The sequence below is a fragment of the Echeneis naucrates genome, chromosome 2 (genome assembly GCF_900963305.1).
Source record: "Echeneis naucrates chromosome 2, fEcheNa1.1, whole genome shotgun sequence".
Lineage (NCBI taxonomy): Eukaryota > Metazoa > Chordata > Actinopteri > Carangiformes > Echeneidae > Echeneis > Echeneis naucrates.
In genome coordinates, this window is record NC_042512.1 from 989696 (window position 1) to 1010843 (window position 21148).

A 21148-nucleotide genomic window follows, 5' to 3' on the forward strand; every position below is an offset into this window, starting at 1 on the left:
AGCACATTACCAAAGAAAACGTCCAGGTCACCAAACAGAGTAAAAACAATTCAAGGCTTCATTTGGCTGTGGAACAACCCTTCTTCTCCATAATTATGATATATTTATTAACTTTTATGCAGCTCCAAGGCACTACCTCTACAGCTACAGTAGCTGCAGGGGTAGTGTAGTGTGTGTGTGTGTTTGTCTTTATTTCTGTCAGTCAGTACTCAGGAACACAGAAGCTGCATTACTTTTCTGCATTTTTTTAAACTACAAACCGCTACATCACTCAACGTTTAATCACAAAATTAAATCCTTGTTTTTATTTGTTTATTTTCATTTTAATCAGGCCAGTCATTGGGCAGACTGGAGAGGACCCGCTGCCTGTAAGCGTTTTCCTCACTGTCAGTTTTAAAGACATTGTGAATGTTTCTCAACACATAAACAGTAAAGTGTCCTGGATAGCTCACCAATATGATCGATTAACGTTATGGCCCATCAGTTTTAATAATTTCTCCTGTAATTCTTAGAAATCGATGGTGTGAAGACACCAGCTGAAGCTGTAACATAAGCTGTTCAATCAATGTTATCATCATACGTCTGTCCCAGACGTCAGGAATGTACTTTCACGTGACCGTGGAAAGTGGAAAATGCAGTATACTGTACATTCAGGGGTTAAAGTTGGGTTCTGTCACCTCCGATTAAGTAATAGATGAATTCACATCAATGATCATGCGATGCTGTTTAAAAAAAAACAGTTTTTATACAGTATACAGTCAAATTTCATGGTATGAACGGAACCACATTATTCTTTGGTTGTAGTTATTGTTTTGTTTTTTTGGTTCAGAGGTTGTGATTTTTGTTCATAGTTCAAGTCTGCAGCTATTTTGGGGTGTTTGAAATATGAGTCCGTTTTGGACTTTCATATATTTATTTCTGAATTTAAATATTGAATTAAATATTTAATTCAAATATTTAAATACTTAAGCTATTAAACAAAGTAAATATTAATTCAAGTAGTATTTTAAACCCCTAATAAAATGTTGTTTTTTAATGTCATCTCATTTAATACCCACTTAGTAGATTAACACATCATGCAATGTTTATATATTTTTATTGAAGTAATTTATAATGTGATGATGTGTACATGAACAAAATAAAATGGACTAATTTAAAAAACGAGATTAACATTTAAATTCCAGACTCAGATCTGACCTCAGATGGAACAGAATCTTTTCCTGCATCACAGGAGGATGAATGATGATGATGATGATGATGATGATGAGAGCAGCAGAATATCATGTGAAATAATAGAATTTGTCACATGTAATCCTGTTGAATTCCTCTTTGTTTCCTACAGGTTTGTGTCCCGGTAACACTCCTATCATTGGGAACAGCCGTTTCAGTGCAATAGTTACCTTTCTCACAGCTCTACACGCTGTTGCCTTTCCAAAGTGCTTTGCATCACTGATGTTGTCAAGAAAACTACCGTTTGAAAAAAACAAACAAACAAGAAAAAACAATTTAGCGCCATGCATAAAATTACACGGTGTGTGAGGTCAGTGATGTACGGCCGGAGAATGTCACTGAGATAAATGACAGCTGCTCCTCTGGGAACACCAAGACATCTAATCTCTCGCCACGTAAAGCATTTCAAATTACTTGGCCTTCGATATCAATCGGATTGGGAATGAATTGACAATCCATGTCCAACAGCTGTCTTTGTGTGGGAGGAGACAGGTAGAAACTCAGGGTTTCTTAAAGAAAACCTGCCAGCGAGCAGGTGATGTTCACAGAGTCTGTTACCATGGTGATTGTCTCAGAGTTTAAATACCCCTGTTTCAGGAACCGATAACTCAGTTTCCCCTTATCTCAGGGTTAACACACTCAGTTATCACAAACCCGCTGTCAGCCAATCAAAGAGAGTGTATCTACCGAACAGCCAATCAAAAAAATTGCACTGCTGTATCCGGGTGAGATTTTGATATTCCGCACATATGCTACAGAAGAAGACAGACACTCTGAGAAATGGGAGCCACTGACCCCCGTGCTGACGGCCTCAAAAAAAAAAAAAAAAAAAAAGACATAAACACACCTGCACTAAAATGCTGAATTCTATAAATATCTTTATTTGTATGAATTTATGCGTCATTTGTCAGAGCTCAATTTCACTCTGAACTCACTTCAAAACTTGAGAGCCCTGACTGTTAATACGGTCTGTTCTCAGCTCAGCTGGAGTTTTTCTCTGTTCGTCAAAGTGAACTCTGACCTCCATGTCTCAGTGTCTCAGTGTTACAGAAGTCCACTGTGAGTCTTCGTCCCTCCACAGTCCATAGGGACAAACTGACAGTGAAATAATAATAATGTTAACACTCACCGGCCTCAGCCTTCAGTTTCCCTGCTTCTGCTCCGACAGCTTCAAAATGGAGGCTGAACTCTGAACACTTTTCCTTTCAGCTGCTGCGGTTACTGGAAGTCACACGACCCTCTGTGTGTGTGTGTGTGTGTGTGTGTGTGTGGGTGTGTGGGTGTGGTCACCAGGGGCACGTGTGGATTCCGCCTTGTTTGATGTGCTGCACTAATGGTGATAAGTATTGGTGGTCTTATCCATCGCCTCCCTCAGTGACCTCAGCTCCGCCCCCCCCTTTTTTTTTATTTTTTATTTTTTATTTTTTATTTTACATTTGTTGTAATTTACTTACTTTTTTAAAATTTACTTTTGGCAGTGTTAATATTTTGATAACGTTTTAAAGAAATTTTATAAATATATTTTAACTGCCATCGTGGTTTTTGTCGTGCTTTAAGCCTTTTTCCCTTTTAAGCCTGCTATTTTAAATAAAAATTATCATTATTTGTTGAGAACACGTCTCTGTACTTTTTTATTCAACAAGGAACCTGTTTGTGCCTTCTTTTGTTAATCTCGGGTTTTTGGCGTTGGCGTTGTCTCAACCAGTACTTACATCTACACCACTCCGCTACAGTATGTTAGCATTAATCGGACATAACGGACTTTATGTTAAGATAAAATAATGGCAGTAATTCGGGGTTAAAATGACGTTGTTTGCTATTTTAAATATGTGGGTGTTCAGTCATTTGTGTGCACCTGGTGTATAATGTTTAATCCTTATTTGTTAGTTTTACAGGAAGCTTCATCTGGGAGTGACAAACAGCTTGAATGAAGAACATTTCCCTCATTTGGGGAAATCTGCCCATCAAACACTGCACGTTCAGGGAGGGCAGAATAAGTAGAAGTGAATAACTTCTGAGCTTTTTACACTTATTCTTTATACGGGGGAATGTAAAGTCTCATTACGACTCATGTGACTTGGTGAAATGCTGTCTGGAGTCTGTCAGGTCGTTTTAAAGAATTACTGTCAGCTTCAACTGTTTTATATTCAGATAACGTTGATGTTTTCTTATGAAAACAGCTGAAAATCATGACACCAAAAAAATGTGAGAAGTATTTGTGGTTTTATTCTGTGGATGAGAAAGTTACTCTTTCATTTTGTTATTCTCTCTTTCAGTCGAAAAAAGCCGAGTCCAGTTGAGGAGAGCCGAATCTTCAGAGAATCCGTGCAGACAGGGGGGTTATTTTGATGGACACACCATGAGGCCAATCACATGAGAGGACAAACTGATGTTTTCACAATAATATTCAGCTGCTAAATTGACATAGATATGAAGTTTTACAGGTGACCAAGAAGAGACGTTTTCTTTGCTGTACAACGTAACTTTGTGAAAATAACATGTCTGTGGTTGTTTTCTGATCCCTCCTTCGTTTCTTCATGTCTTCTGTTTGTGTCTCTCTCTCGGAGTGATGTTGTTACTGAAGCCGACTCTGACCCCTCACTGAGCGGGTCGGTGCGGAGAAACACTCCGTTACCTCCGACAGCTGAGCGGTATCGCTTCTCGGCCTTTTGGCTAAGATCAAGTGTAGTATCTGTTCTTATCAGTTTAATATCTGATACGTCCCCTACCCGGGGACCATATATTAAATAGATTTTTGGAACAGGGAGATGGAATAGGGGCTTGCTCCGTCCACTCCACGCATCGACCTGGTATTGCAGTATCTCCAGGAACGGTGCACTCCCTCTGTGTGTTCAATACAAGTCCTGTTCAGCTCAACATCACCTTAAACACATTATGTTGTCTTCATGTGTGTAACGCTGAGTGTACAGAGTGTTCATGTTCAGTTTATGGTTTTAGAATCAGTGATGCATTCATGTAGAAACATCAGTTTAATGTTGCAGCTGATTTCATCAGGTTATATTCTGCTGACCAGACTGAATCAATTAAGTTTTGTTTCAACACGTCATCGTTTAAATGTTGGTTGTGTTTTGCATTTGTCAGCTGAATCCACAGAGTGACTGAAATGATGAAGTAAATCATTTGAGCCTCTTTCTCAGGCGAGCACACAGAAAAAATAAGATTTTCTATTCCAACAATATTTGTGATGTCCTCGCGTATGAATGAATGTTTCACAAATGAGGCAGCAGCTACTCTTCCTGGGGTCCAAATGAAAATGCACATCTGCAGTCAAACAGGTTCAGGTAGACGCAGAGTCCTACATTAAAACAAACCACTTTACCATCAACCTCAACTGCATTTTTTGTAAACACTTGTTCTTATTATTAATGTTAAGACCCAGAAAGCAGCATATTTGATTGATAATCTGATCACTGATCAATAATCAGCCATTGGAAGACGCTCTGAAACTTTCTTCTGCAGTCAGAACTCATCCACCTTCAGACTGGACATCTTCTGACTGTAGAACTGGAGCTTTTTATACATCTCACTGCAGCACAATAAAGTCCTCAGTGAGTATTGTGTGTCCCACAGTGTACATGACATCTGAGCAGCAATACTTCCACCTGCTGGAGATTTATTGTTACTACAGCTGTAAAATAAATCTATCAGAACATGAACTCAGTCTGTAGAATCCAGAAGATTAATGACACACTTTGTCCTGCTGTCATGGCATCAAATCCAACTTTAGGTTTCCTATATATTAAAGTAATGAGCACTGTTGGGGATCAAACAGAAAAAGACAAAGGCAAGATTTTTCTTTTTCTTTGTGCTTGCGTATGAAAACATGTAGTTTCATGGTGGTGGCAGGGGGCACCCAGACTTGAACTGGGGACCTCTTGATCTGCAGTCAAATGCGCTACCACTGAGCTACACCCCCCGTAAACACACACAGCCCATCACTGCAGATCAGCAGGTCTGACTGAAAACATACTGTAAAGTCTGAACCACAGGGTTCACACATTGTCTAACTTCTCAAAGTTGTGACTTTGGATGAAAGATACACTGTTACATGGATCAAAGGCAGCAGCTCTTCAGACTCACACATCATTCAAACCTTCAAGGAAGTGACACACTACGTTTGTCTTTGGAGCTTCATTAACAGAGTGCACTCTATTGTGGAGGTCATGACAAGAAAGTGGGAGGAGTCTTTGACATCTGTGATGTCATTAGAACCTTTGTGAGATCACAGAATCAGCATCTCCTTTGATGGTTACTGATGGAACAGGAAAAGGTCAGATCCTGATATAATCTTGTGAACCCACAAGCTTGCCTTTTTTCTTTGTGTCAGACTTCCTTCCTTAATTGTAGATACCTAACATTCTGCCTAATACTATACTTATGGTAGTTGAATAGGGGTGCAGATTATTGGACACATTATGTGAAGGTCCTGAGGATCTATCCCACATTGGTCACACAAAGTGATGGTGGCCATTGGTGCAACTTAAAGTCTTGTGGAGAATGTGGGCATCGATCTCACTACCTCTCACATGCTAAGCGAGCGCTCTACAGCAAATTTTTCGGCTATTGTCGCAGCTTTTGTCGTCAGAATGGCCGAGCGGTCTAAGGCGCTGCGTTCAGGTTGCAGTCTCCCCTGGAGGCGTGGGTTCAAATCCCACTTCTGACAGAGACCACTTTTCTTTCACCTCAACTGCAGCAAGGTGTGTTTGGGGACAAAGTTCTTTTGGTCTACTGTAATCAGGCAGTCTTTGAGTATTGTGGACTCACTTTGATAGGCAAATTTTTAAGCAAATTTCAGGCAGGAGTTGATCACACAACCATTATAATTTTAAGAGTAAGCCACACAGAAAATATATATTACATAACAACTAATTACGCTTGGATGAATGAAATTGTATTTTTTTATTTAACAATTAGTGAAAACACCAAGAACAAGTGTGGTGATGTCCCATTGTCGAGTAGCCCAATTTCCCATTGTCCTACACCCATGATTGGGGGCGGGCTTTCCATCAGTGCAGCTCCCAAGTCTGCAGGACTTTGGGTTCCCCAGATATTGGGGTAAAAATTCTGGCAGCTTCCCTTTCCCCGAGACAACTACGGAGTGTAACAGATGTACAGCTGCAATGAGGACGGGTTACAGGTCTGTAGCTGGAGGACTTTGGCACCATTGGCATGAGATCTACACAGTCTCAAGTTAAATTGTAGACACACAGTTAAACTGCAATGGCCGGGAATCGAACCCGGGTCAACTGCTTGGAAGGCAGCTATGCTCACCACTATACCACCATTGCTTGCAAAATGGTGAGCAGTAATGTCAAATCTCAAACAGTAATGTCAGAGTTCACCATCAACAGGTTTCAAAGATATTTAGAAATCATTCACGATGGCCCTAAAGGCAGATATTTAGGATAATTCTAGCTGGAATAGCAGGCTGCAATCGGAAAAGTTCGTTCAGTTGTGTCATGGTTCATTGGTAACAACTAACATTTTGTAGATCAGTATCATACCATGGTTGGCTGTGCAGCGTTTGGATGCTCCAATCAGTCCGAGAAGGGTTACAGCATGTATGGATTCCCCAAGAACCATGAGGGCTGGAAAAGGTGGATGGTAATGTGCGTTTGTGTGTTTGTGTGTGTGTGTGTGTATATACGTTAAAATGCAAATATATGCACCATAAAGGGCCTCTGATATAATATAGAGATTGACAATTAAAAAGACAACACAATTTAATCATTTTACTCCTGGAGATACTTTCACAGCTGCCAAAGTCGGGCTCGTCCGGGATTTGAACCCAGAACCTCTCGCACACAAAGCAAGAATCATACCCCTAGACCAACAAGCCCATAGTGAGTGTTTTTTTTTGTTTCGTTTTGTGTTTTTAGAAAAAATGTTTCTTCTTCAAAATGGACCCGAAATGGTACCGTTCATTTGTACTCCTATGGTTTTATAGATATTACACATTTTAATTTCTGGTGATGGTGTCGCCCAGCCTGCCACGTTCTCTGAATGGACCTGAAGTGGTACAGTTTGTCTCTCTGCTAGATGAATCCGAACAACAGCACTCAGCTGTGTCATATTTTAAGGCTGTGCAGATTACAGAGATTATCCAACATGCTCTGGAGTTCCCCACCTGGGAAACTTGGTCCATGAAAGCAAACAAGTCAGGCCGACCACAGAGCCTGTTCTCCTGATCAGCCTGTTCAGTCTCTGTGTGTCTCCCTTTTTGTTGCTGTCTGCTTTAGTTTAGTTTATTTGCACAGTTAGAAGCACACTGATAAAGACTTCATGATAAAACACTGTGCCGGGGAAGTTAGAAGTCAGAAAAGGTTTATGGAAATACTAAAAGCACCAAACTTTTCATTTTCACATTATTAGACTTTATTATTCTTCCTATACGCTGGGAAAAAAACTGCTAAAGCTACCACGCCATGGAGGGGATGTAGCGGGAGAGCGCATGCTTTGCATGTATGAGGCCCCGGGTTCAATCCCCGGCATCTCCACAACTTATCTTGTTTAAAACCTGGACAATTTTTACGATGAGAGCAGAGGAGTATCTTCCGAAGGAAGTTCTTAGATGCTGCTTGTGGCCAGTATGGGGATTGAACCCATGACCTTGGCGTTATTAGCACCACGCTCTAACCAGCTGAGCTAACCGGCCTTCCACATTCATTTTGACATGTCAAAGGAATTTTGGTCTTTTAAAAGTTTGGGCGGTCAAAAGTAGACCAAAAGAACTTTGTCCCCAAACACACCTTGCTGCAGTTGGGGTGAAAGAAAAGTGGTCTCTGTCAGAAGTGGGATTTGAACCCACGCCTCGAGGAGAGACTGCGACCTGAACGCAGCGCCTTAGACCGCTCGGCCATTCTGACGACAAAATCTACAACAATAGCCGAAAAATTTGCTGAAAAATTAGCCCATCAAGAGACAGAGACAGGGAGAACTTTTCCTGTTGCAGCCTGCTATTCCAGCTAGAGTTATCCTAAATATCTGCCTTTAAGGCCATCGTGAATGATTTCTAAATATCTTTGAAACCTGTTGATGGTGAACTCAGAGGTTGTTAAAGGGCCTTTTCCCAAAGCTTAGCTTGCATTCTAGTATGCTAATAAAGGGGAATTAGCTCAAATGGTAGAGCGCTCGCTTAGCATGTGAGAGGTAGTGGGATCGATGCCCACATTCTCTACAAGACTTTAAGTTGCACCAATGGCCACTTTGGTGCTTTGAGTTACCGATGTGGGATAGATCCTCAGGACAGTTTTGTGCTTTGCTTTACCGTGTTGTTTCTCTGCAAGCCTTTGATGGAAGTTCAGTCCACAAAATGCTTGTATCAAATCTTCATCAAGTTAGAGCGTGGTGCTAATAACACCACAGTCATGGATTTGTGACGAATGTGGGCATCGATCCAGCTCGGTTAGCTCAGTTGGTAGAGCGGAGGACTGTAGAGGCTTACAGCTGAAATCCTTAGGTCGCTGGTTCAAATCCGGCTCGAAGGAGGCTGTTTTTTTCATCGGCCTCATCCTGCACAGTGATGAGTCTGACTCCAGACAGGAGGTGACCACAGTTGTATCACTTTTCATGTAGAGCAGCTGTGTTTTATATTGCAGGCAGCACTGAGTTTCTAACATTTGGATGTTGTTAAGAGGATCATTACCATCAGCTGAGAATCAAACATGTGCAGCACGCAGGAATTCTACCACTGAAGTTCAACGAGCATCAAAGGCTTTTGACCATTTCTGTGAATAATGCCAATGTTCCCCCTCTTCTTTCAACCACACCATGAATTGTGAGGTTGGATGCGTCACGCTGACTGGTTGTGTGTCCAAAAGGCTGTCAAACACATCTTTCTTCAATTTTCTCCTCCAAACACAGTTTGGAACTGTGGAACTGTACACAGTTATGAGATTTCCCATAATGTCATATGTATTTTTGCAGTGAAGTATTTAATTAAATGTAAAACTGTTATAAACGGAGTGTTGCATTAGTGGCCACCATCACTTCAAGTAACCCAAATGGGAAAGATCCTTACTGCAGAGTTGGTTGTCTGACTGTTCTCTGTGTTATTGATAAAGCTTTGTGAGCTCTTGATGTGTTTCGTGGCTTCTTTGGTCACATCTGCTCCCTTTGTGTCTGACAGAGATCCTGAACCTTCACATTGCTGGATGTACTCCTGTGATGTGTGTTGGCCAATTCATTTCAAATGTTTCTAAATCTGTCAGGTCATTTCCCATCTGTGTTCTTTGATCTTATGGTTAGCACTGTGGACTTTGAATCCAGTCATCTGAGTTCAAATCTCAGTGGAACCTCTGCCATCTGATTCAGTGTGATAGTGATTAACACCCAAAATAGATGCTCACCGACCTCTGTGGTTAGGTAAAGGTCCAAAGAGGATGTAGATCAGTGGTAGATGTTCATCAAAACAAAAGGCCACTCAAAGCAGAACCGCTGCTCAGTCTAACATTCAGACAACAAATTGACAACAAACATGACGAGGTGGCCGACGACTCTCTCCTTCATTGCTGAAAGATACATTAATGTGAGCAGTTAACTATCCGTCTATTCACACACAGTCCAGGTCGCTGCATGCTGAGGTAGCAGAGTGTTTAAGGTGATGGACTGCTAATCTACTGTATCCTGTGTGTGGGTTCACATCTCATTGTCTTCTGTGTTCAGCTGTCCATGTTGCAGCCTGCTATTCTAGGTAGAGTAATCCTAAACGTCTGACTTCAGGTCCATATATCAATGTGTTGTATCTGCTTTCAGAGTTGTTGTCAGGTCATTAAGATTAATTTTCTATGCATGACTTTAGCTCTTTGGAGATACGGCAACAAGAGAAGGCCAAAATAAGGAGCTTACAATTCCAATACCAGTTAGTCAGCAAAATATGATGAGCCAAGTCCACTGTGACAAATAACAAAGGATTTTCTTTAGCATAAAATAAACTGTCACATGAATGTCCTGAATGTGCTGTGTGTAAATAATGAGATCCTGGGTTCAAATCCCAGCAGTGCCTTGCTCCTAATGTTAGATGTTGTGGATAGAAAGGACTCATACATGGAGAGCACAAAATATAAAATACATTTGTCCCCAAAATACACATTACAGCAGTAGTGGTGAAAGGAAAAGCAGCTTCCATCAGAGGTGGGATTTGAATCCACGCATCAAGGGGGAGAATGCAGAAAGATAAACATGAGCACACACTGAATGTTCCTTTACATTATGAGACATGACTTCAGCTGGAAAATGTCAGGAGTTTTTCAAGCAGCACTGATTTACAGGAAACGACGAACATTGGATAGTGAACAGCTAGCTGTTGCTAAAAAGCTGTTAGCAGAGGATGGTTTCGATCCATCGACCTCTGGTGATCTGTGGCGCAATGGTAGCGCGTCTGACTCCAGATCAGAAGGTTGTGTGTTCAACTCACGTCAGGGTCAGATCATCCGTTCGCACTCTTGGTAAACGCTCACATACTCTGTGGTGCAACAGGATGTGTTTTTCTGATGATCCATTTAATTTCTTCACATCACTATTTCCCATTATTTTAGATGGACACACATCTGATTTGATTCGAATCACCATTTGAATCACCATTTGATTTTATTTCAGTTTATTTTGAACAATATATATAAAAAAAAACAACCCAAAAGTCAGCAAGTTTTATCAATGATATGGAGGGTCCACAGCAGAAGGGGGGCAGATCATTGGACACGTCATATGAAGGGCTCGTCCGGGATTTGAACCCGGGACCTCTCGCACCCAAAGCGAGAATCATACCCCTAGACCAACGAGCCCTTGATGAGGCTTTTTAAATTTTTTAAAAAATTTTACTTTTCATTCTGATCTTTATTCAAGCGTTCTTTATTGACAAGAAAGATCCAACATGAAGAACAGAACAGCTACACACAAACAAAATAATGATGAACAGCCCTTCAAGAAGGGGGACCAGAGGGTGTGTGCCAACTACAGGGTCATCATGAAGCTCTGTTTTGGGTGGTGGTTGGATGTTATTGGTTTTTCTTAATCAATATCAAACTAAATAATGGCAATAAAGGTTAAATAAATAAAGGTTGCAGACCCCTGATCGAGGGGTATGATTCTGACTTTGGGTGCAAGAGGTTCTGTGTGTAAATCCCAGAGGAGCCCCTCATATGATGTGTCCACTGTCTGCAGTTCCACTATTCAAGTGTCAGTAAGTTAGACAACATGAATTCAGGAAGGCTTCTCTGACTTCAACAGGTTCTGTTCAATGTGATCTAACTGATCTAAAGGTCCCTGGTTCAATCCCGGGTTTCGGCATCGAAGGTGGTACCTGAGTGAGGTTCAAACTCAGGTTTTTTTTTACCTACATTTCCAATATTCTCCCTCCTCTTTCAACCACACCATGAAATATTGTGAGGGTGGATGCGTCACGCTGACTGGCTAATGAACGCTAATGAACACTCCCCACATACTGATCAACACACCCACCAGCAGACACATCAATCAGCAGCCATGATCACTGTGATCATGCCAACGTACCAGTTTCTCTGCAGTCTGTCTCTGAAAACACATCTGTGTCGGTCACTTGTTGATACAAATACATACTAAGGCAATAGCCTACCCACTCGTGATGTTACCAACCTGTGATATTGATGATACTCTACAGTATGCAGATCTACATGATCCTTGCAACAAACATTGTTTGCTGTTCATCATGTCATTTCCTCTGATGACACCTGAACCAAATTCTTGCTGAGACAAAACAGGTCACTAAATAAGTGACAGTCTGTTATACTCCAGTCTGTATTATATGACAGACTACAAACTGCTGTCACCTCAGGACACCATCAGGAGACCCTCAGCTGCATCCTTGTGGTTCCATGGTGTGACGCTTAGCAAGGAAGAAATATTGTCTCTTTTGGAATTTTTTTCACCTCTAGTGGCCTCCACCAGAGGATGAAAGAAGGAAAGACATATCTGAGGCCTCTGTTGAGGGATGATCAGTTTACTTTGATTCATTTAAAGTGTGGATAATGTTTGGTCATAAATCCAGCCATGTGAGCTCCCATAACCAGTTTCATTAAAAAAGGACTGTGATTTTGCACATTCACATGCAATGGTGGTATAGTGGTGAGCATAGCTGCCTTCCAAGCAGTTGACCCGGGTTCGATTCCCGGCCATTGCAGTTTAACTTTTGTCAGAGGAAGGTTAGTCTTTTCTCTACATTATTCACAGTCATGGGACTTTGTCTGCATCCATCCAAAGGGAAGCAACACAAAGCCAGAGTGTTCAGGCAACCACAATTATTCAACCACAAAAGCTCAAAAGTTTGCCAAAAAATTTGCTGAAAAATTAGCCCATCAATGTGAGTACGCAAAGATTTCCTGATTAGATCGCACAGAGGCTCAAAATTTGCGTGACTTCACATGTGTCTTTCATGAGACATTTTCCAGCTAAAGGTCATGTCTCATCATGTAAAGGAACATTCAGTGTGTGTGTGCTCATCTTTCTGCGTTCTCCCCTTGATGCGTGGGTTTGAATCCCACTTCTGACAGAAGCTGCTTTTCTTTCACCTCTACTGCTGTAAGGTGTAGTTTGTATTTTCCATGTGCAAACATTAGGAAACATCTAACATTAGGAGCAAGGCAACAACAAAACTGGAACTGTTTGGACTGAACTGGATTTGAAACCTTCACTGTTGGACTTTGGAGAAGTGGGTGGTGAACATCCAGCATGAAGTGGTACAGTCATACAGTGGTAGTGTGGCCGAGCGGTCCAAGGCGCTGGATTAAGGCTCCAGTCTCTTCGGAGGCGTGGGTTCGAATCCCACCACTGCCAGTTTGTTTCTTGTCAATGAAAACCAATCCACTAAGTCAGGCACTTTTCATCTCCCTGTGAACAAAAGTTACAGTGACAGATGATACCAACACCAGCTGGGCTGAAATGAGAAACATCACAGTCAGCCTTTTCAGACCCAGGTAGGTTTGGAGGTCTACCAGGTCCAATTCTCTCCAGATGTCCCCAAACACACGCTTCCCCTCCAGGTTTGATGTTGCTCATATGATGTTGTCATCCACCTACACTACAATGTGTTAAATACAGCATGCTAGCATGGTTGCATCTCCCGTATGGTCTAGCGGTCAGGATTCCTGGTTTTCACCCAGGTGGCCCGGGTTCGACTCCTGGTATGGGAAAGCCCATTACAAAAATGGACCAAGTTGGAATTAGTATTGGTTGGAAAACGAAAAAAAGCAAAGATTCCCATTTTGAACAGATTTGGTCAGATCAGCTGCAGCAACACTCCCCTAATAACCAATCACCACAGTTAGCTGCCGTCTCACCATATGCTAAAGGACCTCATGAATTTAAGAGGATCGTTGTCTCTTCCTGATATGAACAATGATATGGGGGGTGAGGGTTAAGAAAGTAATTTGAAAGTCACAAATGTTACCTTAACTTGAGCACTGACTTGACTGTTGAATTCAGTAAGTGCTACTTGTTGGGGCAGTGCTGACTGACAAAAACAACCACATCTTCTTAGAATACAATACTGATCATTTCAATTAGAAACACTGATGCCTTTTGTATCAGTGCATCTCTTTGGGGTTGTCCTGGATGGAATTAAAAAAAAAAAACAGTTTTCTTCAGATCAGCTGAATGAGTCATCAATATTTCCCGAACTGAAGCACCAACTTGTATTCTGAGAGCAGACTGACAAAGACAACGGGAGGTTTGGGAGACATTTCTTCTTAGAATCTAACTCCGATCATTTCAATCAGAGACATTGATGATTCAACAACATCTTCTCTTTGGGGTTGTCCTGGTTGGAATATTGAGGAAAAATTAGTTAGCAGGATTAGTTGTGTAATGTATTAATTTGTCATCAGCATTTCCCCAACTGAAGCACAGACTTGTGTTCTGAGAGCAGTAAGTGGTATTAGTTGGGGTAATGTTGGTGATTTCAGAAGTTTTCCTTCCTTTACCCATTTCCCATTAGACCCTTCTTAGAATCTAACTCAGACCACCTCAATCAGAAACGCTGATGAATTCTTTGTGCAAAAGTGCTTCTCTTTGAGGTTGTCCTGGTTAGAATTTCAACAAAATTATTCCCATTTTTAACAGATTTCTTCAGATCAGTTGAAACAACACTGCCCTAATCACTAATCACCAGAGTTAGGTCAGAATTGAAGCTTAATGTGACTTAGCCAATCCAATGAGACATTGATGACTATTTTCTGCATGAATGTTTCTATTCTCTTTTCCCCTTTCATTGTTAAATGGCAAAAACAACAGTAAGTCTTGGAGCCATGTTTTCTTCAGATCAAACTTAGATCACTCCAATCAGAGACACTGATGAAGTCTTTGTGCAGAAGTGCTTCTCTTTGGGGTTGTCCTGGTTGGAATTTGGACAAAAAAGATGAGGAATGTCATTCCTTCTTTTCTTCAATCACCAGGACAGCAGATATTATCAGTGATATGGGGGGTGAGGGTTGAGGAAGTAATTGAAAGTCACAAATGTTACCTTAACTTGAGCACTAACTTGACTGTTGAATTCAGTAAGTGCTACTTGTTGGGGCAGTGCTGACTGACAAAAACAACTTAGAATGCATCACTGATCATTTCAATTAGAAAGACTGATGACGTCCTTTTGTACAAGTACTTCTCTTTCAGGGTCCTATGAGCAGAGTGGCGCAGCGGAACCGTGCTGGGCCCATAACCCAGAGGTTGATGGATCGAAACCATCCTCTGCTAATGGCTTTTTAGCAACAGCTAGCTGTTCACTATCCAAAGTTTGTTGGATTTGAAGATGACATCATTACAATCGTGCCATACTGAAGCTGCACTAGCTGAAGAGGGAACATCTTCAGTACAGTATTAACCTTGCTTGTTTTAACTCCCAGCAGTTTTCCTTAGCAGTGGAAGTAAAGCAAATTTCAAATGTTGTTTTAGTGCCGAGTACCCAGTCTGCCTCCTTCGATCTATTCACTGCTTTTTTTCCAAAGCTTAGCTTGTATGCCAGCCCAGGGGAATTAGCTCAAATGGTAGAGCGCTCGCTTAGCATGTGAGAGGTTGTGGGGCTCATCTGCATAGCAGTGAAAATTAGTTCCAGTTTTGTTGTTGTTTCTGTCGGCAGAACCAGTTGTTGGTTCAGAACCAACAACTGGTTCTGCCGACATATCTGGCATGACTACGTTTGTGTTTTGAGCTTCATTAACTTTTTGCAACAAGATACCAATCTTCCAAAAGCTCAACCAGCTGCACCAGGTGAGGCTTGAACTCACAACCTCGGCATCACTCCGCAAGTTACTGTCTTATAAGTACCGCGCGCTAACCGATTGCGCCCCTGGAGCCTGTGACTTGTCCCCCCTGACACGTTCTGTGAAACAAACAGTAACACCCGAAATGGCTCAGTTGGGAGAATGTTGGACTGAAAATCTAAAGGTCCCTGTAAACAGCCCTTTTTTATGTGGACATGCACAGAGCCTGCTGAGGAAAGCCTGGGTCGACAAACCAAGTTGATAACGTCGTGATACTCGTTATCTCTGGTTGGAGCTTTCGACTGTCGAGCCAGCTCACCCAAACAAAGCCCGGCTCTGTTGAGATACTCGTAAGATACTCCTCTGCTGTCATCGTAAAAATTGTCTAAGTTTTAAACAAGATAAGTTATGGAGATGCCGGGGATTGAACCCGGGGCCTCATACATGCAAAGCATGCGCTCTCCCACTGAGCTACATCCCCTGCATGGTGGGGTAGCTTTAGCAGTTTTTTTCCCCAGACTATAGGAAGAAGAGGAGCCAGCGATCCAGAAGTCTAATAATGTGAAAATGAAAAGTTTGGTGCTTTTAGTATTTCCATAAACCTTTTGTGACTTCTAACTTCCCCTGCACAGTGTTGCAGTCTCATGTCTCAGTCCTCATGAAGTCTTCTCATCTGGCAGAGAGACAAACACTTCAGGTCCATTCAGAGAACATGGTGGGCTGGGTGACACCATCACCAGAAATTAAAATGTGTAATATCTACAAATGAGCGGTAACAAAAAAAAATCACTCACCAAGGGCTCGTTGGTCTAGGGGTATGATTCTCGCTTTGGGTGCGAGAGGTCCCCCGTTCAAATCCCAGACGAGCCCTGCACGTGATTTGTCCAGTGATCTGCATCTCTGTTCAAGTATCTGAATATGGGGCATCAAGAATTATGGCAGCAACCTGTGACAAAGCTTTTGAAATTCCTTCCACCTGCCTCTCACAAAATGTTAATGAAATATACCAAACTTGATGAAGTAACATCATGTTCTATCTGTCACCAACTTTACTGGTCCATGACTATGATGCATATACGGCTTTTTATTTGCACGTGCACAGCGTGATTATATATATTTTTATCTTGTCTTATCTTTCAGAATTAAAAATAATTTGATGTTTGGTGTCAATTCATGAGAAGTAAAAAAGTCAGTAATTTTCTGTTCATACTTTATTTCATAAAGGTAACACATTCTCATAAAGCAGAAGTTTAAAGAAACTATATGTAATAACTTCAATTAGGTGGTCAAATAAGTTTTGTGGCTCTGAGTGGGTTTTAATTTGGTGGAAATGGACCCAAATAACTCTTTTAGTGCTAAGGAGGCAGGAGGCAAAATTTGGTAAGAGTCATGATGGGCAGCTACTTATGTTGGAATATTTTTTATATATCCTCTGTACATTTCTGTGCATCAGTGTGGTGCTGTGGCTTAGCTGGTCAAAGCGCCTGTCTAGTAAACAGGAGATCCTGGGTTCAAATCCCAGCAGCACCTATTTTAAGGTTGTTGAGATAAACTCATGTAACTTCTTCTGCAGGAGTTCCATTAAAACTCTCTGACCAATCAGGTAACTGCAGAGTCTTCATGTGTCCCTTTGGAACATCCTGACGTTTTGTGGATGCATCCTGACGGATGTGGAAGGCTGGTTAGCTCAGCTGGTTAGAGCGTGGTGCTAATAACGCCAAGGCCATGGGTTCAATCCCCATACTGGCCACAAGCAGCATCTCTGAACTTGGTGTTGTTCTCTCCATATACTTCAATGCAGCCTGAAGTCTTTTTCCAACCAGTGGAACTGCCCCCTGGTGGTCATTAGAAGTGCAGCTTAACTTATCAGATACAACAATAACACAAAGTTACAATGATCAGAGCAAAGACTGCAGATTGAAGGAAGTACTTATCTTGTGCAACACCCTGATCTCTCAACTATCCACTCAGCTTGGAGCAATTTATCCTGTGTAGTCATCCTACCAAATTACCAAAGTGAACACAAGTGTACATGTGATGACAAAACAGCAGCCACTGAAGTCCACTTAAAGGCAAACTCCTAATGTTTCGGCCTCTTTTTTTAAACTCATGTCAAAACATTATCATGAAGTTACATCAAGTATATATAGAGCAGATGATGCTGATAAACTAACAACAGCACATTAAAAAGGGCCACGTGCAGAGATCACGTGGCCTAAAGGACAAGGCCTCTGTCTTCGGATCAGAAGACTGAGGGTTCCAGTTCCTTCTTGGTTGGTCAGTGGTGTATTACAGGTGAAGGGACTTAACAAATTGAAATTTCCTGCATATTTTTTTCACTCTCTTTTCGGCTTCAAGCAGCAATACCTGGTATAAAAGGCATTCATATGGGAGACCTAGAATCCATGATGTGTTACACCAATAGACTGTAACTGCACGCTAGTGGTCAATTAGAATAATGAACGTGGGTAGAAGATAATATAATACATAATTAAAAAACAAAACTCTGTCTTCTGCTCTATAAGACATTACTGGGACAAGAGTCCATTGCCTTTGAAATGATTCAGTTGCCTTTGAAGTGACTGTGATGTCACTGGCTCCCCATAATTCCATGTAAATACCAGCTGGCAGACAGAGTCACATCACAGTACATGCACAGGAGGACTACAGCGAAACACACTGACAAACACAAACATCATGCCAAAGAGGATGAAGATTGCACATGGAGGCCAAAATAACGGCAACACAGCGGAAGAAGGTCTGCTGTGTTGCCGTTGTTTTTGGGTTCCAGGTCAGTATCTGGAGGATTTTGCAGATGATGTGCTCCTTTCGGCACCATCAACCACGAAGGGACTCGAACCCTCAGTCTTCTGATCCGAAGTCAGACGCCTTGCCCATTAGGCCACGTGGTCGCTGGGCCATGGTGATGTCCCATTGTCAGAATCAGTCAGTTCTTTCTCTAGGCATGATAACACTGTGAGAGATGTGCATTTGAAGCCTTCACTGTGGGACTTTGGATAAGTGGATGGTGAACATGGGAAACTTGCTCCTTGAAAACAACTAAACGTTGTTGACAGGATTTGAACCTGCGCGGGGAAACCCCAATGGATTTCGAGTCCATCGCCTTAACCACTCGGCCACAACAACTACATGAGCCGCAAGAAAAGTAGAAATACACAAAAAACTAAAAAAGCTGAGCAGAGCGCTGTGGACTTTTGAAGGTGCTGTGTTCAGGTGACAGTCTCCTCTGGAACTGAGGGTTCAAATACCACTCCTGACAGTCTGTGCTGTTACCCAGCTTCTTTGTCTGAGGGCCCTCTGGGGAAAGATCTTTGTTGTGCTTTAAGTCACATCTGTCCTCATTCAGCTGATTCCTCAATTAACTGTTAGTACAAACTGTGTTTGCACCTTGAAACTTCCGACATAGCTTTTTATCTCTCATTTCAGCATTAAGAAGCAATGCCTGCTATAAAAGGCATTCACGTGGAAGACCTAGAACCCGTGATGTGTTTCCCTAAGAGCTCAGTCATCACACTCAACTGATGTTGTAAACAGGTTACATTCAGAGGAATAGAGGTAATTAGTAGCGATGGGATTCAAACCCACCCTTTGAAGAGACCGCAGAATGAATGCAGCACCTTGGACTGCTTGGCTTCTGAAATGTTTCATCAATAGATTGAATAGGTGAGGGCTTTGGGACGGGGCTCACGGCAGCACCCGCTGTTGATAACTGCAGAGCGATGTGCGCTTTCACATCAGTTTACACCACCAAAGTGGTGTGGAGACGCTGACAACTTCCCCACCCTGCAGGCTACTGATTAACTGATTAGCCTTGTTTATCTTTTGATCAGTAAGTCAGAAGTGGGATTTGAACCCAAACATCAAGGGGAGGTTTTTCACTCAGACAGCTGTTTGCCACTGTTGGTAGAGGGCGTTTCTCCTTCCTGTTTCTCCACCATTCTGGGGCTGAGGGGCTCACAGTGGGCGGAGTCTGCATCAATCAGAGAATGTCTCTCCTGGCTTGCCATTTCTGATAAGAATATATGTCCCATATGGTCTAGTGGTCAGGATTCCTGGTTTTCACCCAGGCCGCCCGGGTTGGACTCCCGGTATGGGAATTCTCTTTGATTACACAGCACATGAACGAACGAACCTGGCATTAAGAGCATTTGTGTTATGATTTAATTCAATTTTGACTTGACTTTATGGAATAAATTAGCAAATGCTGCTGACGAGGACGTCCGAATTGACTATGCTCTACTCTACATTGCCATCATATTGGAGGTGGGTTTGTCTATGCAGTCAGCATTGGTGGTTCAATGGTAGAACTCTTGCCTCTCATGCCAGAGGCCCGGGTTCAATTAGTGAACTTCTGACTTTAGGTCCATATTGAATGATCATTGAAGATTTTAACAACCAGCCTCTACAGTCCTCCGCTCTACCAACTGAGCTATCTCAAGGTTGTCACAGTTTTAGAAGTCTGTGCGACTCTGTGGCGCAATGGTAGCGCGTCTGACTCCCGATCAGAAGGTTGCGTGTTCAGCTCACGTCAGGGTCAGATCATCTGTTTGCACTTTTGGTAAACGCTCACATACTCTGTGGTGCAGCAGGAAGTGTTTTTCTGATGATCCATTTCATTTCTTCACATCACAGACTATTTTAAAATTCCAGGAGGACTATTGGACTATCATTCACAAGACATTAGAGAACTTCATTCACAGTTTGTTTTTCCACAGAGGAAGTGAAGTCACACACCACATGATGTTTCTCTTTCCTGCTCCTCATTAATATAGTGGACAGTATCTCTGCATGTCACACAGAAGACTTCAAACCTTCAAACTACTGATGCACCGATATGAAATTTTTCCCCCATACCGTTATCAATATCTGTTAAAAATATTTTCCCTGACCGGGAATCGAACCCGGGAAAAAGTGGGAGGAATCACTTAACTGCACAGTCTTCCTGTCTCTCATTGGAACAGCCTGAAGTTTTGTGGAGGTGAAACCAAACCAGATACCATCCACAAGACATTTTCAGTGCCCAGTTTTATTTTCACTGCAGTTACTCATGTTAACCACTCTGAGACAGTTTTAACAGCTAAAGAGTTTAAAATAAGAGTTTTCATTTAAGAGCAGTTAAAACAGACCAAGAACACTGAAGTAAGGGGCAACATCTGTGGTGCAGTCGGTCAGTGCAGTGAAAATTAGTTCCAGTTTTGTTGTTGCTTCTGTCTGCAGAACTCAAAGGTATCTGGCAGGACCACATTTGTCTTTGGAGCTTCATTGACAGTGTGCACTCTGTGGTGGAGAGATCAAAGACTCCTCCCATTTTTTCCCATGAACTCCACAGTAGAATGCACACTGTGAATGAAGCTCCAAAGACAAACGTGGTGTGCTGTGCTCGGGTTCAAATCCCGGACAAGCCCTTAGTGTTACGTCGCCAACATCAGTGCCTGGCCATTGTGACTCTTACCAAAGTTTGTCTCCTGTGAAAAGCGGTCAATCACCACATTTCCATCTGCTCAACACAGCAACAACCGCTTTGTCGTGAGTGAGTCTGAAGAGCTGCTGCTTTTGATATATTGCCAGTCAGCAAATAGTATTTGGCAAGGATCATGTAGATCTACATACTGTAGAGTATCATCAAGATCACAGGTTGGTAACATCAC

The 21148-nt window shown here is 42.0% G+C and overlaps 21 non-coding genes across 21 annotated transcripts; 12 read left to right on the forward strand and 9 right to left on the reverse strand.

The window, feature by feature from the left end:
- Nucleotides 1-3883: 3883 nt before the first annotated feature.
- LOC115057958 (U2 spliceosomal RNA) lies at nucleotides 3884-4074 on the forward strand. The gene has a single exon (XR_003841991.1). It is a non-coding gene; the product is annotated as a U2 spliceosomal RNA (small nuclear RNA).
- A 1021-nt stretch (nucleotides 4075-5095) lies between these two features.
- On the reverse strand, nucleotides 5096-5167 carry trnac-gca (transfer RNA cysteine (anticodon GCA)). Its single transcript has one exon. It is a non-coding gene; the product is annotated as a tRNA-Cys (tRNA).
- A 664-nt stretch (nucleotides 5168-5831) lies between these two features.
- Nucleotides 5832-5914, forward strand: trnal-cag (transfer RNA leucine (anticodon CAG)). Its single transcript has one exon. It is a non-coding gene; the product is annotated as a tRNA-Leu (tRNA).
- Nucleotides 5915-6467: 553 nt separating this feature from the next.
- Nucleotides 6468-6539, reverse strand: trnag-ucc (transfer RNA glycine (anticodon UCC)). The gene has a single exon. It is a non-coding gene; the product is annotated as a tRNA-Gly (tRNA).
- A 479-nt stretch (nucleotides 6540-7018) lies between these two features.
- On the reverse strand, nucleotides 7019-7090 carry trnat-ugu (transfer RNA threonine (anticodon UGU)). The gene has a single exon. It is a non-coding gene; the product is annotated as a tRNA-Thr (tRNA).
- Nucleotides 7091-7832: 742 nt separating this feature from the next.
- On the reverse strand, nucleotides 7833-7906 carry trnai-aau (transfer RNA isoleucine (anticodon AAU)). Its single transcript has one exon. It is a non-coding gene; the product is annotated as a tRNA-Ile (tRNA).
- Nucleotides 7907-8034: 128 nt separating this feature from the next.
- Nucleotides 8035-8117, reverse strand: trnal-cag (transfer RNA leucine (anticodon CAG)). Its single transcript has one exon. It is a non-coding gene; the product is annotated as a tRNA-Leu (tRNA).
- A 533-nt stretch (nucleotides 8118-8650) lies between these two features.
- trnay-gua (transfer RNA tyrosine (anticodon GUA)) lies at nucleotides 8651-8738 on the forward strand. Its single transcript is given in 2 exon segments — nucleotides 8651-8687; nucleotides 8703-8738. It is a non-coding gene; the product is annotated as a tRNA-Tyr (tRNA).
- Nucleotides 8739-10604: 1866 nt separating this feature from the next.
- On the forward strand, nucleotides 10605-10677 carry trnaw-cca (transfer RNA tryptophan (anticodon CCA)). Its single transcript has one exon. It is a non-coding gene; the product is annotated as a tRNA-Trp (tRNA).
- Nucleotides 10678-10961: 284 nt separating this feature from the next.
- trnap-ugg (transfer RNA proline (anticodon UGG)) lies at nucleotides 10962-11033 on the reverse strand. Its single transcript has one exon. It is a non-coding gene; the product is annotated as a tRNA-Pro (tRNA).
- A 1301-nt stretch (nucleotides 11034-12334) lies between these two features.
- Nucleotides 12335-12406, forward strand: trnag-ucc (transfer RNA glycine (anticodon UCC)). Its single transcript has one exon. It is a non-coding gene; the product is annotated as a tRNA-Gly (tRNA).
- A 571-nt stretch (nucleotides 12407-12977) lies between these two features.
- Nucleotides 12978-13059, forward strand: trnal-aag (transfer RNA leucine (anticodon AAG)). Its single transcript has one exon. It is a non-coding gene; the product is annotated as a tRNA-Leu (tRNA).
- A 284-nt stretch (nucleotides 13060-13343) lies between these two features.
- On the forward strand, nucleotides 13344-13415 carry trnae-uuc (transfer RNA glutamic acid (anticodon UUC)). The gene has a single exon. It is a non-coding gene; the product is annotated as a tRNA-Glu (tRNA).
- Nucleotides 13416-15888: 2473 nt separating this feature from the next.
- trnaa-ugc (transfer RNA alanine (anticodon UGC)) lies at nucleotides 15889-15960 on the reverse strand. Its single transcript has one exon. It is a non-coding gene; the product is annotated as a tRNA-Ala (tRNA).
- Nucleotides 15961-16277: 317 nt separating this feature from the next.
- trnap-ugg (transfer RNA proline (anticodon UGG)) lies at nucleotides 16278-16349 on the forward strand. The gene has a single exon. It is a non-coding gene; the product is annotated as a tRNA-Pro (tRNA).
- Nucleotides 16350-16935: 586 nt separating this feature from the next.
- trnat-agu (transfer RNA threonine (anticodon AGU)) lies at nucleotides 16936-17009 on the forward strand. The gene has a single exon. It is a non-coding gene; the product is annotated as a tRNA-Thr (tRNA).
- A 146-nt stretch (nucleotides 17010-17155) lies between these two features.
- Nucleotides 17156-17229, forward strand: trnai-aau (transfer RNA isoleucine (anticodon AAU)). The gene has a single exon. It is a non-coding gene; the product is annotated as a tRNA-Ile (tRNA).
- A 1089-nt stretch (nucleotides 17230-18318) lies between these two features.
- On the reverse strand, nucleotides 18319-18391 carry trnar-ucg (transfer RNA arginine (anticodon UCG)). The gene has a single exon. It is a non-coding gene; the product is annotated as a tRNA-Arg (tRNA).
- Nucleotides 18392-18544: 153 nt separating this feature from the next.
- Nucleotides 18545-18626, reverse strand: trnas-cga (transfer RNA serine (anticodon CGA)). Its single transcript has one exon. It is a non-coding gene; the product is annotated as a tRNA-Ser (tRNA).
- An 899-nt stretch (nucleotides 18627-19525) lies between these two features.
- Nucleotides 19526-19597, forward strand: trnae-uuc (transfer RNA glutamic acid (anticodon UUC)). The gene has a single exon. It is a non-coding gene; the product is annotated as a tRNA-Glu (tRNA).
- A 368-nt stretch (nucleotides 19598-19965) lies between these two features.
- Nucleotides 19966-20037, forward strand: trnag-ccc (transfer RNA glycine (anticodon CCC)). The gene has a single exon. It is a non-coding gene; the product is annotated as a tRNA-Gly (tRNA).
- The last annotated feature ends 1111 nt before the right edge of the window (nucleotides 20038-21148 follow it).